Below are 18,974 nucleotides of genomic sequence, written 5' to 3' on the forward strand. Positions count from 1 at the left end.
AAAGGACACAGACACATAAGGAGAAACCATGTGAAGACAGAGGCAGCAGACCTTGGAGTGATGCATCTGCAAGTCTGTTAAAGGTGGAAAATGTTCATGTGAGCCGACTTCTTCTGCTTCTGTAATCTGCTTACTCTTTTGATGTTAACCAGGGTGTGGCTAATCTGCTTGCTTATTTGATGTTAACCAGGCTGTGATTCTAGGCTTTATAAACTGCCTCTTTTGGGAGCTGGGGGCTGATTCTCTGACCCTGCATGGTGGAGAGGCAGTCCCCAGCTGGCTAATAAAGGCTCATAATTCATATAAATTGGCTCCATGGGTCTTAGAATTCATCACATCACAACAAAGTCAAGGAGTGCCAAGGACTGTAGGATTATCCCCCATGGTCAGAAGCTAGGAGAGAGGCAAGGAAAAGATTTTTCCAGAGAGCCCTCAGAAAGAACATTCCTGCTGACACTTTGATTTTGGACTTCTAACCTCCAGAACTATGAGATAATAAGTTTCAGTTGTATTAAGCCACCGAGTTTGTAGTACCATGTTACAGTTCTCTCTCAAAACTTCATATGTTTCAAGATTTGTTCACACAAAGGGCTTAGTCTTTTTTATATATTAACTCATATTGCACCACTCGAGCCAGTCAAACCTTTAATGAAAATAAAAATCATGAATAGATTAGATGGGTATTGATTGGTATGATTCTCAAGAATGTTCATGTACTTGTTAAGGGTGAGAAATTTTCCAGTAAACCAGCATTAAGGATTTACTCTGCTTCTGTAATTTGCTCAAAGATATGCTTAACCAGGGTGTGGTAATCTGCTCAAAGATATGCTAACAGCCAACTTCTGATTCTGTAATGTGCTTACTTGTTTTGATGTTAACCAGGGTGTGGTAATCTGCTTACTTGTTAACCAGAGTGTGGTTCTAGGCTTTATAAACTGCCTCTTTTGGGAGCTCGGGACTGATCTCCTCTAACTCTGCATGGTAGAGAGTCAGTCGCCGGCCAGCTACTAACACCTCGCAATTCATCTCAATTGGATCTGTGGGTCTTAGATTTGAGCGAACCACAACATACTTGTGTAATAATAATTTATGCACATTCTAATGCATATTCTCAAATAAAAATGAAAAAAAGAGATAAAGTTGAAATAAAAATACCTGAAAATGCTCTATATTTTATTTTTAATGGTACAAAAAGCCTTTTTGTTCTCACTCATGTTATTATAAATGTTATATATACTATGTTTTAGTAAGAGTAATGTCACTGGATGTAGTTCATTACTTTAAGTTCTTGATTTAAAAGTTTATGATAGTGATTTAATGGTCTGGTTATAAATTCAGTATATTTTCATAGTTGGTTTTAGCGGTTGTCATAGTTGAAAAGGTACTTCGCAAAAATATATAGATCCAAGTGAAAAGAGTGTACTGTTGGCTGCATTTACTAAATACTGATATTCAATATTAAATTCCAACTACCAATTTTATAAAGGTTTTTAGTTAAATTAGTTTGATATATTTCTTTTTTTTTTGTTTTTAGTCATTTGAAAGAAATTGCAGACATTATAGTATATTGCTCAAATATGCAGCTTCCATCTCCAACATAATAATCATTATACAATCACACCTAAGAAAAATGGCAATAATGCTTTAATATCATCTAACATGTACTCCGTATTAAAATTTTCTCAATTGTCCCAATAATGTTTTTTATAGCTTTTTTTTTCATCAAAGTGCAATCTGGGTTCATATATTATAATTTTGTGTGTTTCTTTAGCCTCTTTCAGGAAAGAATAGCTTCTCTCATCTTGTATATATATTTTTTTGATATTTACTTTTTTTAAGGGCCCAGGACTGGTGTCCAGTGTAATGTCCTTGGACTTTGGATTTATCTGATTGTTTCTTCCTGGTATTGTTCAACTTTAAAAATCTTATTCCTCATAAACTAGAAGTAAGGCCTCTAGGAGTTCAATTAGATTAAGATTAAATATTTCTACAGAATATTTCAAAGGTAATATTGTTTAATTCAGTTTGCATCATATTGGTAGGCACATTAGGTCTGGCTATACCTTTGCTAGTGACACTAAGTTTGATCACTTGCTTAAGGTGGTGAACTTCAGATCTCTCCATTGTAAAGGAGAGATCCCTTAGGTGCACTTCTGTATAACCAATATTCTTTTCTTCAGCAAACCTTTTACCTAATTGCTTTAGCATTCATTAATGATCCTTGCCTTGATCAATTATTACCTTGGAGTTTACTAAAATAGTGGTTTTTCTAAATCTATCTTTTATTTCATAGTTAATTTATTAACTGACACTTTATAAAAGAGAGTTCTCCTTTTATCCAACTTTTTTCTTTTTTCTCTTTTTTTTCTTTTTTGGAGGAGTAAGTATCATTATGGACTAAAGGATTTTAATTTATGCAGGGTATTACAATTAATTACAGTCATTCTTTTGAATGCTTAAGTTGTTTCAAATGTGGCCATTAGGAACTTCGAGCAGGACCCTGAATCCTTGCAAGACAACTTATCCCTATTAGTTTTTCAGCACCTCCTTTCTCTTTATGACATAAAATGTCTCAGTCTCACATTGCACTTTCCCTACTCAAACCTACAATCACTATTTCTTCAAGGAGCCTTGGTTCCTTTTATGGGAGAATTGAATTTAGAAGTACACTGGATATGTTAATGCTTCTGGTTGTTGTTGCTTCTAGTACTATCTTTACAGTTAGAGCTAAGAAGAATACTTTTTAAAATTGTGAGTTTGTACTGACGTTTTCATTTTATTTTAAAAAACATTTAATTGTGATAAAAATATAAAATTTATACTCTTACCCATTTTTAACTTCAAAGTTTAATTGTGTTAACTGTATTTACATTGTCGTATATCAAATAACTTGAACTTTTTTATCTTGCAAAACTAAAATTTTATACCCATTGAACATCTTCCTGTTTTTTCCTCCCTGGCAACCACCATTCTCCTTTCTACTTCTGTGATTTTGGCTAGTCTAGATATTTCATATAAATGGAATCACACAGTATTTGTCCTTTTGTGTTTAGCTTATTTTACCCAGCATCAGCGTGATGTCCTCACGTTTCCTCGATCTTATAGCATGTGACAGGATTTCCCTTTTTTCTTTCTTTCTTTTTTTTTTGGATTTCTTTTTTTAAAGATGAAAGACATTTCATTGTATGGATATTCCACATTTTCTTTATCAATTCACCTTTTGAATGGCACTCGGGTTGTTTTTACAATTTGACTATGAATAATGCTGCTATGACCAAGGATGTATAGTATCTCTTTGAGATCCTGCTTCAATTCTTTTATATATACCCAGAAGTGGAATTGCTGGATTATATGGTAATTCTAATTTTAGTTTTTTTGAGGAAACTCCATTCTGTTTTCCACAACAGCTTTCAGTTTATTTTTTTTTTTGAAACCGCAGAGTTTTCTCTTGCATCTCCTTTTCTTGTTCTGACAATATTAATGACTAACCACATATATACACACATATACACTTATTTACTTTATCTTACAATATATTTAAATTAGTTTTAAAATTATAATCAGTATTACTAATAACCTACTGAGCTTTTGTTTGCAGTTTTTTTTGTGTGTTTAGAATATATCCAATTAAGGATGTGCAGTCAGAGTACTGGGTTAAAATACTTTAAATAATCATTTGTTCTGTATGACTATGTTTGATATATATATTTACGCTTATTTGTTTCAATTTTTAAACTTTATGTTTTATACTTTTTGATTTAATTTTATTAGCATTTGTATAATCAAAAAGTCAATGCTATATACCTTCTACCTCATACTCCCCTACCCTTGCTTTTTAATTTTAGTTTAAGATAAAATTTCTAGTTAGTCCTTCTTCCCTTCCTATATTTTTTTTGTAAAAATAAGCAATCTTTTTTACTTTTTAAGTTTTGATTGTTGTATTTACCTCACTGTGTGAATACATCATAGTTTATTCAACCAGTCCCCTATGAATGGAGAGCTAGGTTGTTTCCAATATTTTTTATTATTACATATAATGCCACAATGAATAAACTTGTGCATATGTTTCATCTTGTTGGAGTTATATCTTCAAGGTATATCCCTAGAAGTTGAATTGCTGAGTCAAAAAATAAAAAATAAAAAATAAAACATGTGATTTTGTTAGATATTGTCAAATAACTCTCCATGGCGGTTGTGACGGTTTACGAAGTCACTAGAAATTTAAGATGGTCCTTATTTCTATACACCAATTTAACAGACTTCATTGTCAGCATATATAAGAAATGCTATCTCGGTGTAGTTTTAATTTTAATACCTTATTAAATGTGAATGAGAATTTTTTCACATGTTTGAAACACATTTGATTTTCTTTTTCTGTGTATAATTTATCTTTTGTCTTTTTTCTACTGTGTTTTCAAACTTTTAAGGACACAAATATATGCATTTTATTTGCTTGTATAGATGACATACAGTTTAAGCCATAAAGTCACATAATGTTAGAGATAATGTTTCTTTTTAAAGTGATTATCTCTCCATTGTGAGAGTTTCTTTTGAAAATGAGATGCCTTTTTCATTATTGTTAAAATATCAATTTTCCTTTGAAGGAAGGTATTGATGAAGTATTTATTCTTTTTAAAGTACATTCTAGGTAGCACATTACTGAGAGCCTTTTGTCATCAGAGTAAAGATTGGCACACTTGGAATACTTACTTTCGGTAAAAAAAAAAAAAAGTTTGATGCATCTCTAAGCTCTACAACTCCTTAAGTACTTCATCACAGGATAATCAATGAACTTCTGTAAAATATAAAACAGTTTCTGGGTCACACACCATATATATATATTGATGAGATTCCATTATTTAATGGTCTGTTTTTTGTAAATTTAACTATGTCGATGACATCCCATAAATTATAAACAAACAGTTTTTCTTCTCATTTCCCAGAGAATTGTTTTATATACTTCACTTTGAAGACCACTGTTATGTAGAAAGGCCAATGGCTGTTTTCTCTGAGCCAAAGACCATAGTAATGTCCCTGTAATTAGTTTAGATGATCTTTGCTTTTTGCAAATCTTAAAACCTTTTCATGGTCTACTTTATAAGTCACTGCATGTTGATAGTCACATCTTCATATTTTCTTTGGGTTTCAAAGACAGATTCCATTTAAACTTGCCAAGGACCTCACATATAGTTTCAGGATATCTACCTAAAGTGGATACAAATTTTTATCTGCCCACATGCTCTCCCTCTTTTTTTCTGGTAATCCATTTTATTTCTATGAATAAAAGTTCATAAAAAGTTCACTTGGTAAAATTATCAGTCCAGAGATCCTCTCCTTTCCTATTAAGGCTATGCACATATGAGCCAGACCTGGCCAATCAGAGCATTTCATCACTATAGAAAAACTGATCAATTAAAAGTTGGTCATGTGATAAAAATAAAACAATCAGAGTTTTTTTTATAGGGGTTGGTATGGATTTTGATAGAAAATGGATTTCTAAAATGGACCTCTAGTCTTCCAAGATAGTGAGTACCAAAACAGATGTAAGTCAGGTGTTGTAAGAGCACATCTTTGCCTTATTGTGAGCATAATCTATCTCAAAATGAATGTAATACAGAATTAATAAAAGATTAAAAAAATGGAAGACATTCAATCTTGATTTTATTCTTAGAGCACCTGGGATTCAGACATGCTTGAGTGAGACTTAATCTTATAAATTTTAGTTATATAAGTCAGTAAATTTCCTTTTCAGTTTCAGCAGTATTAAACTTTTCCATTGCATACAGTTATTGCTTGGGAGTGACTGCCTAGCTGGAGACTATATTTCCAAGCTACTCTAGCATCTAGATGAGGCCTTAGGACCAGTTATTGACAATGGAAGGAATGAAACAGGATGAAGGAAGTAAACAGATGTGCCTTCTCTGCTTGCTCTCTGTTATCTTTTGTCAGCTGGATACAGATGATTCTGGGGCCCTAGAAGATGCTAGAGCTACAAAGTGAAAGATACCAGAGTGCCTGAATTATCAAGTGAAAGGCCACATTTGCATTGTATTATTATATGAGCATAAATAAATGTATGAAGCCACTCTAATTTTGGAATTTATTTGTTAAGCAGCCAGTATAACCCAAATATACCTCATATTAAATTATATTAGAAATATTTATTTGTCTCACTATTAGATTAAGATTACCCTAAGGGTAGAGACGGGGACTCACTCATCTTTGTAGCCCCCATGGCAGAAGTACTCAATAAATATACATACACAGAATTAAATGACATCTTAGAGTGAGTGCCAAGAAAATTTAGTTTAATATGACTCAAGAATGGCTTATGCAAATTAATTATAATTCTATTTCAATAACTTCTTTGTAGAGATACAATTCTCATACCATAAAATTTACCCATTTAAGGAGGGTAGTTTTCAGTGCATGCACACAGTTGTGTAACCATCGCCAAATCAATTTTAGAACATTTTCATCTCCCAAAAAAGAAACTCCTTAACTATTAGGAGCTACTAAGTATTTCTCTCTGACCTACCTCTTCTCTTATCCTTAGGCAACCACTAATTTATTTTCTTGTCTTTATAGATTTGCTTATTTTTGACATTTCATATAAATTGAATCACATAATATGTGACTGGCTTTTGTGTCTGGCTTCTTTTAATTAGCATCGCATTTTTAAGGCTCATCCATGTTCTAACATATATCAGCATCTTATTCCTTTTTGTTGTAGAATAATATTCCATTGTATGGTTGTACCACTTTCTGTTTATCCATTCATTCATTGATGGACATTTGGGTTGTTTCTACTTTTTGGCTATTATTAATAATACTGTTATAAACATTTGTGTACAAGTTTTTGAGTGAACATATATTTTTATTTCTTTTGGGTATATACCTAGGAGTGGAATTTATCAGTTGTATGGTAATACATGTTTTAACTTTGAGAAACTTCCAAACTGTTTTCTAAATACTCTGTGCCATTTTATATTTTTCAGCAACAATGTATAATGATTCCAGTATAATGATTCCAATGTCTTTACATCCTCGCTTACACTCATTACTGTCTTTTTTATTATAGCCAATCTAGGTAATACCAAGTGGTATCTCATTGTGGTTTGAATTTGCATTTCTCTGATGACTAATGATGTTGAGCATCTCTTCATGTGCATATTGGATATTTGAATATCTTCTTTGGAAAAATGTTTATTCAGCTCCTTTGCCAATGTTTAAATTGGGTTATTTATCTTTATGTAACTCAGTTGTAAGATTTCACGTAATCTATATATAATTCTTTTATCAGATATGTATTTTGTGAATATTTTCTCCATTCTTTGGTCACCTTCTCACTTCTTCAATGCACAAAGGTTTTTAATTTGGTGAAGTTCATTTTATTTATTTTTTATTTTGTTGTTTGTGTTTTGGGTGTCATATCTAAAAACAAAACAAAACAAAAAAAACACTGCCTAATCAAAGGTCTCAACAATTTATAGCTATGGTTTTTTTTATCCTAACAGTTTTATGGCTTTAGTTTGTGCATTTATGCCTTCAATCCATTTTGAGGTAACTTTTATATATGGTTAAGGCAAGGATCCACCTTTATTCTTTGGCATGTAGATATCCAGTTGTTCTAGTACTAGTTATTGGAAAGACTATTCTTTCCCCAATGAATTGTCTTGGCACTTTTGTCAAAAATCAATTAAACCAAATTAAGAAGGTTTATATCTGGACCGTTAATTCTATTCTATTGATTTATATATCTCTCTTATGCCAGTGTCACATAGTCTTTATTATTGTGATCTTGTAGTACATTTTAAGAAAAAAAATGTAATAAAAAAGAAACATGAGTTCTCCAACTTTGCAATTCTTTATCTAAATTGTTTTAGCTATTTTGTGTCTTTTTTTATTCCTATGTGAGTTTTAGCGTAATCTTATTAATTCCTGCAAAAAGGCAACTGAAATCTTCATAGAGATTGTATTGAATCTGTAGATCAATTTGGAGGAGTATTAATATATTAAAATATTAAGTCTTCTAATCTAAGAGCATAAGATGTCTTTCCATTTATCTTAGTCTTTTATTTCTTTCAATAATGTTTTGTAGTTTTCAGTGTGAAACTCTTGTACTTTTTTGTGCAATTTATTACTAAGTATTGTATTATTTATGATGCTATTATAATTGGAATTGTACTCTTAATTTCATGTTTGGATTTTTCACTGCTAGTACAGAAATACATTTTTTTTGTATATTAATCTTGTATCCTGCAACCTCACAGAACTCATTTATTTGTTGTAACAGTTTTATAAAGTATTACTTAAAATTTCCCATATGGAAGATATGTTATCTGCAAATTGAGCATGATTGTATTCTTAACGGGCTTCAAGAAGAGCCCTTAAAGAGAACTTTCTGCTGGTTTAAGACTATCAATTGTAGAACTCTAAACTAAAGGAGCACCCTTAAAAATGCTGCCGGTTTCTAAGGCTAAGGAAGAACTTTGCAAAATATACCATTTTCTCAACAATATTATTTATGTGGAATATTTTCTTTGGTGACCTATAAGAGAAAATTCTAAGTACTGAGTTGAATTTACCTGGAAATCGAGATGGAATTTTTATATTGTGTAAATAATATATTACCACACACATCTCATTTAAATATAATAAGCATTCAGCAGGATATTGAATTTTTGATTATTTATACTTTCTCAGAAAACATTCTGTACATAGGAGAAAAGGAACACTATTGGTAAACTACAGGGATATATACCCTGAAACCTCTTTAACTTTTAAACCACAAATCACTGTCCTGATGAAATGTCTACATTACCGTCAAATAAACTACAGGAACATATTTGTTGGAGTTGCTCTATAGAACACACCTCATTATATATTTATAAATACTGTAAGAATGCATCTATAGGAGCCCATCCTACCTTTAGCCCTGAGGGACCCAGCACAACATGGTAGCAAGGATGAACATTGATTTTGGAATCAAACAGACACAGAGAAAATAACAAAAACAACAAAATGACTTTGAATCTGGTTTTACTACCTGTTTAACTCTGAGTCACATTTTTTATTTATAAAATTGAGATATTAACATAATGATAATTTCACAGGATAACAAGACAGAATTAATAATTTTGCAGATGGTGGTAGCATAACTCTTAGATAGTCTAAGAAAGCAATAAATAAAGGCTATATTCTTATACTCGCTAGGGAAAAAATGTTCAGGATAACCTCAAAGCTAACTGACAAGTGTAAATCACTGTAATCTCTTGTATATTTCTGAGATATAAACATTTCAGAACTACTGCAGATACAGAGTATTCCTTATTTTATAGTGGACTTTTAATAATTTGGTATCATACAGGTGCTTCAGTGGAAGTAATTCACAAACCCATTTATAGACATGTATTAGTCTTCTCAACATACCTTCCTTTGGAGAACCGCTCCTTTTTATTGCAGGTTGACTATGATTATGTCAGAATGGGTCCATTTCCCCACTTTGGATCACCCCATTAATAGAGTTACTATTCACTTTGTCACAGAAAGTGATGCAAAATTCTTGGAAAAGTTCATCATCAAATTTTTAGTTATTTTTTGATATTATTGATGATGGGAGAGGGTATTAATTTAAGAGACTGAAGACTTGAGTGAAAAAGAAGGTAAGAGTTGTCAAAGAAGGAGCTTTTGTGAATTACATGTCTTTGGGAGCCAACCCAGATGGCATTGTTGCCATAAAGGTAAAAAAGGAGGTTTGAGGACAGATGGAGCACACACAAAATTATACAAGTACATTATGGAGCCTACCAATGCATTGGCTAAGTCATAGTCAACAAACTACAATCTTTGGATTATGTTAGTCACCTGCCCATTTTTATAGGACCCACAAGCTAAATAAGTTTTTAAAAATATTTTTAATAGTTTAGGAAAAATTCTTAAAAAGTCTTTATACAAAAAACTATTGAAAATCAAATGTCTATGTCCTTATTTTTTAAAATTAAGTTTATTGGGGTAACATTGGTTAATACAATTATATAATTTTCAGGTATACATTATAATTTGATGTCTGTATATTCTATTGTGTTTTTACCATCCAAAGTTCAGTTTCCTTCAGCTATTATATATTTGATCCCCTTTACTCCCTTATCTATCCCCCTATCTTCTATATTTGAGCCCCTTTACCCTGTCTACATCCCTCCTCCTCCCCCACCCCACTAGTAACCACTACTCTATAGTCTTCTTGTAACCACTAGTCTATAGTCCATGTCCATGAGTCTCTATTTGTCTTGCGCATTTGTTTCTGTTAGGTTTATATCCCATATATAAGTAATATAACGTGATTTTCAACTTTTTTCTATCTGGCTTATTTCACTTAGCATGATGATCTTGAGGTCTATCCATGTCGTTGCAAATGGCAGTATTTCATCTCTTCTTATGGCTGAGTAATATTCCATTGTATATATGGACCAAAGCTTCTTTAGCCAATCATCTATTGAAGGACACTTTGGTTGCTTCCATGTCCTGGCCACAGTGAACAATGCTGCTATGAACATTGATGTGCGAGTATCTCTTTGCATACAGGTTTTCAAGGCTTTGGGGTAAATACCCAGTAGTGGGATTGCTGGATCATATGGTGGATCAATTCTTAGTTTTTTGAGGAACCTTGATACTGTTTTCCGTAGTGTCTGTAAAAATTTTCAGTCCCACCAGGAGTGTATGAGGGTTCATTTTTCTTCGTATCTTCAACATTTGCTATTACTTGTCCTGTTGATTATAGCTATTCTAACAAGTGTGAGATAGTATCTCATTGCAGTTTAGATTTTCATTTCCCTAATAGCTAGCGATGTTGAGCATCTTTTCATATATTTGTTGGCCATTTGTATGTCCTCTAGGGATTTTTCAGGTCCTCTGCTCATTTTGGAATGGATCATTTGTTTTTTGTTTGTTTGTTTGTTTGTTTTTGCTGCTGTTATTAAGTTGTATGAGTTCTTTGTATATTTTGGATATTAGGCCCTTATTGGAAGTGTTGCTTGCAAATATATTTTCCCTTTAGGATGGTTGTCACTTTACCTTGTTGATGGTTTCTTTGGCTGAGCAGAAGCTTTTTAGTCTGATGCAGTCCCACTTATTTATTTTAGCTTTTACTTCCCTTGCTTTTGAGATCAAATTCATAAACTCCTCTTTAAGTCCAAGGTCCTTGAGTTTAGTTTCTACATTTTTTTTCTAAGTATTATATTGTTTCAGGTCTTATATTTAGGTCCTTACTCCATTTTGAGTTAATTTTGGTGTGTAGTGATAGACAACAATCTAATTTCATTCTTTTGTAGGTGGCTTTCCAGTTTTCCCAGCACCATTCATTGAAAAGGCATTCTATCCTCCACTGTACGTACTTGGCATTTTTGTCAAAAATTATTTTCCTAAATAAAGATAACTTTACTTCTAGATCCTCGATTTTGTTCCACTAGTCTGTGTGTATGTTTTGCTGCCAAAACCATGCCATTATGATTACTGTCACTTTGTAGTATAATTTGAAGTTGTGCAGAGTGATGCCTCCAGCCTCATTCTTTTTTTTCTCAGGACGGCTTTGGCAATTCAGGGTCTTATGTACTTCCATAGAAATTTGAAGATTTTGTGTTATATTTCTTTAAAAAATGCCGATGAGAATTTGATGGGGATTGCATTAAATATGTATAATGCTTTAGGTAATATGGTCATTTTAACTATGTTGATTTTTCCATTCCAAAAACACAAAATACCTTTCAACTTCTTTGTATCTTCTTCGATTTCTTTTAATAGAGTCTTATAATTTTCATTATATAGGTCCTTCACATGTTTTGTTAAATTTATTCCTTGGTATTTTATTTTTTTGTTACAACTGCAAAATTAATTATTTTTTCCACTTTTTTTCTGACACTTCATTATTAGAGTATAGGAACACTATGGATTTTTGAACATTGATTTTTGTATCCAGAAATTTTACTTTATTTGTTTATTGTTTCTAGTAGTTTTCTTGTGGAGTCTTCAGGATTTTTATAAAGAGAATCATGTCATTTGCGAATAGTGACAGTTTGACTTCTTCATTTCCTATTTGGATGACTTTTTTAATCTTTCTCTTGTCTGATTGCACTCACTAGGACTTCCAATGTCATATTGAATAACAGTGGTGATAGTGGAAAGCCGTCCCTTGTTCCTGATCTTAGAGGGAAGGTTTTTAGTTTTTAACCATTAAGTATAATGTTGGCCGAGGGTTTGCATAGATGGCCTTTATTATGTTAAGGTACTTTCTTCCTATACAGATTTTGTTAAGTGTTTTGATCATAAATGGATGCTGTATCTTGTCGAAGACTTTTTCTGCATCTATCGATATGATCATATGATTCTGAGATTTAATATGTGTATGTGGTGTATCACATTAATTGATCTGTGTATGTTGAACTATCCCTGTGCCTCTGGGATGAAGCCCACTTGATGGTGGTGTATAATCTTTTTAATACGTTGCTGTATTCGGTTCGCTAGTATCTTATTTAGGATTTTTGCATCTGTGTTCATGAAAAATATTGGTCTGTAGTTTTCTTTTTGTGTGTTATTTTTACCAGGTTTTGGTATCAGAGTAATATTGGCCTCATAAAATATGTTGGCCTCAAAAATGCCTCCATTCCATTTTTGGAAGACTTTGAGGAGAATAGCTATTAAATATTCTTTGCATGTTTAGCAGAATTCACCGGTGAAGCCATCTGGACCTGGACTTTCTCCTCAAAGTCTTCCAAAAATGGAATGGAGGCATTTTTGAGGCCAACATATTTTATGAGGCCAATATTACTCTGATACCAAAACCTGGTAAAAATAACACACAAAAAGAAAACTACAGACCAATATTTTTCATGAACACAGATGCAAAAATCCTAAATAAGATACTAGCGAACCGAATACAGCAACGTATTAAAAAGATTATACACCACCATCAAGTGGGCTTCATCCCAGAGGCACAGGGATAGTTCAACATACACAGATCAATTAATGTGATACACCACATACACATATTAAATCTCAGAATCATATGATCATATCGATAGATGCAGAAAAAGTCTTCGACAAGATACAGCATCCATTTATGATCAAAACACTTAACAAAATCTGTATAGGAAGAAAGTACCTTAACATAATAAAGGCCATCTATGCAAACCCTCGGCCAACATTATACTTAATGGTTAAAAACTAAAAACCTTCCTTCTAAGATCAGGAACAAGGGACGGCTTTCCACTATCACCACTGTTATTCAATATGACATTGGAAGTCCTAGTGAGTGCAATCAGACAAGAGAAAGATTAAAAAAGTCATCCAAATAGGAAATGAAGAAGTCAAACTGTCACTATTCGCAAATGACATGATTCTCTTTATAAAAATCCTGAAGACTCCACAAGAAAACTACTAGAAACAATAAACAAATAAAGTAAAATTTCTGGATACAAAAATCAATGTTCAAAAATCCATAGTGTTCCTATACTCTAATAATGAAGTGTCAGAAAAAAAGTGGAAAAAATAATTAATTTTGCAGTTGTAACAAAAAAATAAAATACCAAGGAATAAATTTAACAAAACATGTGAAGGACCTATATAATGAAAATTATAAGACTCTATTAAAAGAAATCGAAGAAGATACAAAGAAGTTGAAAGGTATTTTGTGTTTTTGGAATGGAAAAATCAACATAGTTAAAATGACCATATTACCTAAAGCATTATACATATTTAATGCAATCCCCATCAAATTCTCATCGGCATTTTTTAAAGAAATATAACACAAAATCTTCAAATTTCTATGGAAGAACATAAGACCCTGAATTGCCAAAGCCGTCCTGAGAAAAAAAGAATGAGGCTGGAGGCATCACTCTGCACAACTTCAAATTATACTACAAAGTGACAGTAATCATAATGGCATGGTTTTGGCAGCAAAACATACACACAGACTAGTGGAACAGAACTGAAATTTTGGAAGTAAACCCATATTTATGTGAGCAAAGAATTTCTTACAAAAGAGCCAAAAATGTACAGTGGAGAAAGGACAGCCTTTTCAATGAATGGTGCTGGGAAAACTGGAAAGCCACCTTCAAAAGAATGAAACTAGACTGTTGTCTATCACCACATACCAAAATTAACTCAAAATGGATTTAAGACTTGAATATAAGATCTGAAACAATAAAATGCATAATATAAAACATAAGAACTAAACTCTAGGATGTTTGACCTAGGATTTTTGAATTTAACCTTAAAAACAAGAGAAGTAAAAGCTAATATAAATGAATTGGACTACTAACAAGCTTTTGCTCAGCAAAAAAAAAAATTGTCAACAAAGTAAAAAGACAACAATCTGAATGAGAAAATATATTTGCAAACAATGCCTCCAATAAGGGCCTAATATATAAAATATACAAAGAACTCATATAATTCAATAACAACAAAAAAATAAATGATCTATTCAAAATGGGCAGAAGACCTGAACAGACTCTTCTCCCTAGAAGACATATAAATGGTCAAAAAATATTTGAAAGAATGTTCAATATTGCTAGCTATCAGAGAAATACAAATCAAAACCGCGATGAGATACCATCTCACACCTGTTAGAATAGCTATAATTAACAAGACAAGCAATAACAAATAATAGAGAGTATGCATAGAAAAAGGAACCCTTATGCACTGCTGTTGGGACTGAAAATTGGTACAGCCACTATGAAAAACATTATGTAGGTTCCTCAAAAAACTAACAATTAATCTATCATATAATCCAGCAAATATTCTACTGAGTATTTATCCCAAAGATTTGAAAACTTATATTCAAAAAGATATTTGCACATCGATGTTTACAGCAGCATTATTCACAGTGGCCAGGACATGGAAGCAACCGAAGTGTCCTACGATTGATGATTGGCTAAAGGAACTGTGCTCCATATACACAATGGAATATTACTCAGCCATCAGAAGAGATGAAATATTGCCTTTTGCAATTACTTAGATAGACCTTGAGATAATTATGCTAAACGAAATAAGCCAGACAGACAAAGTGAAAATCACATGATATCATTTATAAGTGGAATGTAAACCTAAAAGCAACAAATGAATAGAACAAACAGAGACTTATGGACACGGACTATAGACTAGTGGTGACCATATTGTAGGTGGTGGGGGATGAGGGGAATGTAAATTGGGTAAAGGGTTCAAATACAGGGGGATATAGGTTGGATGAAATGGTAAAGGGGATCAAATATATGGTAGGTGAAAGAAACTGGACTTTGGATGGCAAACACATAATAGAATATACAGATATTAAATTATAATGTATACCTGAAAATTATATAATTATATTAACCAATGTTACCTCAATAAACTTAATTTAAAAAAAAGATTTTGGAACTTAAAAGAGGTTATGGTTGCACAGCATTCTAAATGTACTAAATTCCACTGAATTGTACACATTAAAAGGTACAATTTTATGTTAAAAAGTATGTCAGGATTTGTTAATTGAAATGTATTTTCTCAAAATAATATTACTTTTCTCAAAATGAAAGTAAATGCTTCTGATAATGTTATAATGCTTACAAGTTTGGAGGAAAATTCCGGAGAGTGCCTGGAAAACTTATTCATCCATTCTGGATACATGAGAGTCTCTTTTTGTTGCCGTTTACAACTCTGCGCTGTTTATAAATTCTTCTGTTTTGTGATGCTACTTATTTTAGCTTCATCAAACGGAAAATAGAGCTAAAATTTAAAAAAAATGTATAGTTTTCAATTACATAGAACTACCATTTTGATCGCTTTTTAAATGCCAGCCACTTAATCTATTAATTTGATTTAATTTAATTATAAACCACCCTTTAAAAGATACGTACTATCATCATCATCTTCATTTTGCTGATGAGAAATCAGGATTAGAGATGTGATATGGCTAGGTGATAACAAATAGCTAGTAAATAACATTGGTTGGAGTTGGATTTAGGAACGATTGTCTGCAAGAACTATGGTCTACTTATTTTATGACACTTCCTTTATCTTCCTGTCTTCTGAACACTTGTTACATCAGTGATATTGTAATAAGTATTCGGGTATTTGCCAAGACCCATAATACCTTTGCTTATAAAGAAATAACTCATTCCTTATTTGTACCTTATTTTTGCAACTGTTTTCTCAGATTCACCATCATATTTGTAGTTGTTCTTTTATGTATTATTATTTATATTTGCTGAATCTGAGTTCTTCAGGACATTTGTTGGGACATCTAAATTGAGAACACTATGTCAGATAGTCAATTAAAAGTCTCGATTTGTTTATCAGTGAACCAAGGTACCTATTCTGCCTATTCATTGATGAGAAAAATCAATATAGTGTGCACTGAAGAGCTTTGTGAATCAATTTACAAACTGAAGGTATCTTTTAAATTTGGTTATCAAAAAATTTAGTAATAGTAAACTTTGCCAAAGAAAATTGTTGGCAAATATATAAAAATCTCGAATGTAAAATTTCTCTGCTGCATTTTAACACAGTAGTGTATCGCAGCAGTAAGAGAAAATAGACAAGTTTAGCTGACCAGAGAAATTCACATACATTTAAAGATGATCCCATGAATGGTACAAAAATTAATCATATATAAGACTATTCTATCCATACAAATTTGTTTCATATTTCACACTATTTGAGGTGGTGTAGTACATGAATTTTAATGTGAACGTTAATACAGCGTAGCTTAGGATCACTGTATAGAAAAAGAAAGGTAGCGCTACTATATCCTTCTACATTTGTATTCATTTATTCGAGCTTAACAGTCCCTAAATTATTTTCAATGTAGGGACAGAACAATTAAAAATCTAAATGAAGATGACCTGTTTATTAGTGACACAGTTGTAGAGTTTATTATAAGCTATGGTGACAGTGAATAACATTCAGCATATGCATTTTATATAAGTGAACAAAAGCTCAAAAGATTTCTGATTTTGTCTTGATTGGTTAATTTTTTCTGATTTCTGTTCAGGAGCTTCTTTGAGAGATGACTTTCCTCAACTATGACTGTTATTTAATATTTATTGAACTTGTCAAGCATTTTCAAAAGTAAAAGTAGGCCTAGCAACTCACAATGAGCTTATTTATTTCTTATTTCTGCATTGAAATATAGTGAAAATGTGGAGAGGTATATTTCTAAAAATGTTCAATGAAGATCTTCCAAATTTAATGAGGTTCTGATTTGGTTAGAGTTTTGTAAGTTTCAGACTGTTCATTCCAATTTTATCTGAATGGGTTTGCCCATCCTTGTTATGGATTTAAACTAATGTCTTATAGCTTCCTAAGATTCATAATGCATTTATGATTCTATATGAATTTTCAAAAAACTCAAAAATCAATTCTGTGAATTTTTTAAAGGATTTCTTTTTTCCAGTTATCTCTCAAGAATAAGACTGCTTTAAACTTTTCATAATTTAGAAGGGAACCCTAGGTACTATTCGAATATACCAATGCCAGAATAATTTTGTTCTGGTGCTTTCCATTCTACTAAATACTCCAGAATTTCTACATATAAAGCAAATATAATATGGTCACATCTTATGAAACATTTCAACATAAATATTTACCCTTTTAGACTAATATTGACAAATGAATGGTTCCTAGAAGTCAACTTTTTGTATCAACATGAGTGTCAGAATTCTACAAAAAATTAAGTCACTATCTTCAGAGAACCATCAAAAAGTTAATTAAAATTCATTGACTCCATTGATACTTTTAAAAGTAATTAATTTTTGTAAACATTTACAACTTGGGTAATAAAGCAAAAGTTATTCCAATCACTTTTGTGTGTGTGTGTGCGTGAATATTCTGAATTCTTACTTTACCCTTTAGACAACATTCCAAAAGGAGATAACCGATTATCTATTCCTGGGAGCCATGTTTTCCAATATGCCATCTTCACTTGATAGCCAGAGGGTAATGTCATTAGTTATGTAGGATCCTGAGGTTCTCTCAGCTTTGAGGTCAGAAGGCTAGTACATAGACACATTTTACTGTACAGGCCCCTGGATCTGGGTCAGAGCATACCTGGGATCAAGATTCAGTTGGAAAATAGTGACCTATAAAGTCTGGCTGAGATGTCTGAAGCTGGTAGAGATCATGGAGTTGGAGAAGCCAACTGAGACATATACTGAATAATGCAATAATGAAAAGTGTGGATCCTAGTGGAAGAGTGCCTAGGTTTATAATCTAGTTTAACCACTTATTACCTATATGGACATGAGCAAATTGTTTAATTTCTCTAAGCCTGTTTCATCATCTATAAAAAGGGAAAATTAATAGTGTGTGCCTCATAAGATTATTATGAACTATTAAAAGAGATAATGCATGAAAAGCACCAAGAATAGTAAGTGAAACATAGTAGGTGCATAAAAATATTAACATACATTGCTGCTATTATCATCAACATCATTTAATGGTAATAATAGTGATAAGCATAAGTGTATAACTTTGTAAAATATCTTTATAATAACCTTGCTACCACTTTTATTTTGCATGGCATACCATATTGTTTTCTTAGTTTAAGAATATTTCCACTTAAGAAGTTTCTAAGTTGTATTAGTTTGGGTCCTACAAAAAAATCTAATTCCAGTGTATAGTTAGAAAAACAAGAGATTCATTGCAGAAAAAAACTATGAAGGATAAAGGTAGAGGCAGCCAGAGGAGTCAGGAAGAGCCTTCAAAATTCAGTGCAATTCTGACACTTGTGAAACAAGAGAGATCTTGGGCAGCAAGATACTCACTACAACACTGTTTTGTGAAAGTCTTGGCAAGGCAAATTGAGAGTACTTGAACCATAGTGTCATGCTAGAAGAATCCTCTGTTGGCTAGGAATGAGTCTGCACTAGTACCCCTATCGTGCCCTACTATTGTCTAGGAGAACTAGTAAGTATGTGAACTTTATCCTTCACAAGAGAACACATGGA

This window comes from Rousettus aegyptiacus, unplaced genomic scaffold, assembly GCF_014176215.1.
Source record: "Rousettus aegyptiacus isolate mRouAeg1 unplaced genomic scaffold, mRouAeg1.p scaffold_m13_p_9, whole genome shotgun sequence".
In the NCBI taxonomy this organism is placed as follows: Eukaryota; Metazoa; Chordata; class Mammalia; order Chiroptera; family Pteropodidae; genus Rousettus; species Rousettus aegyptiacus.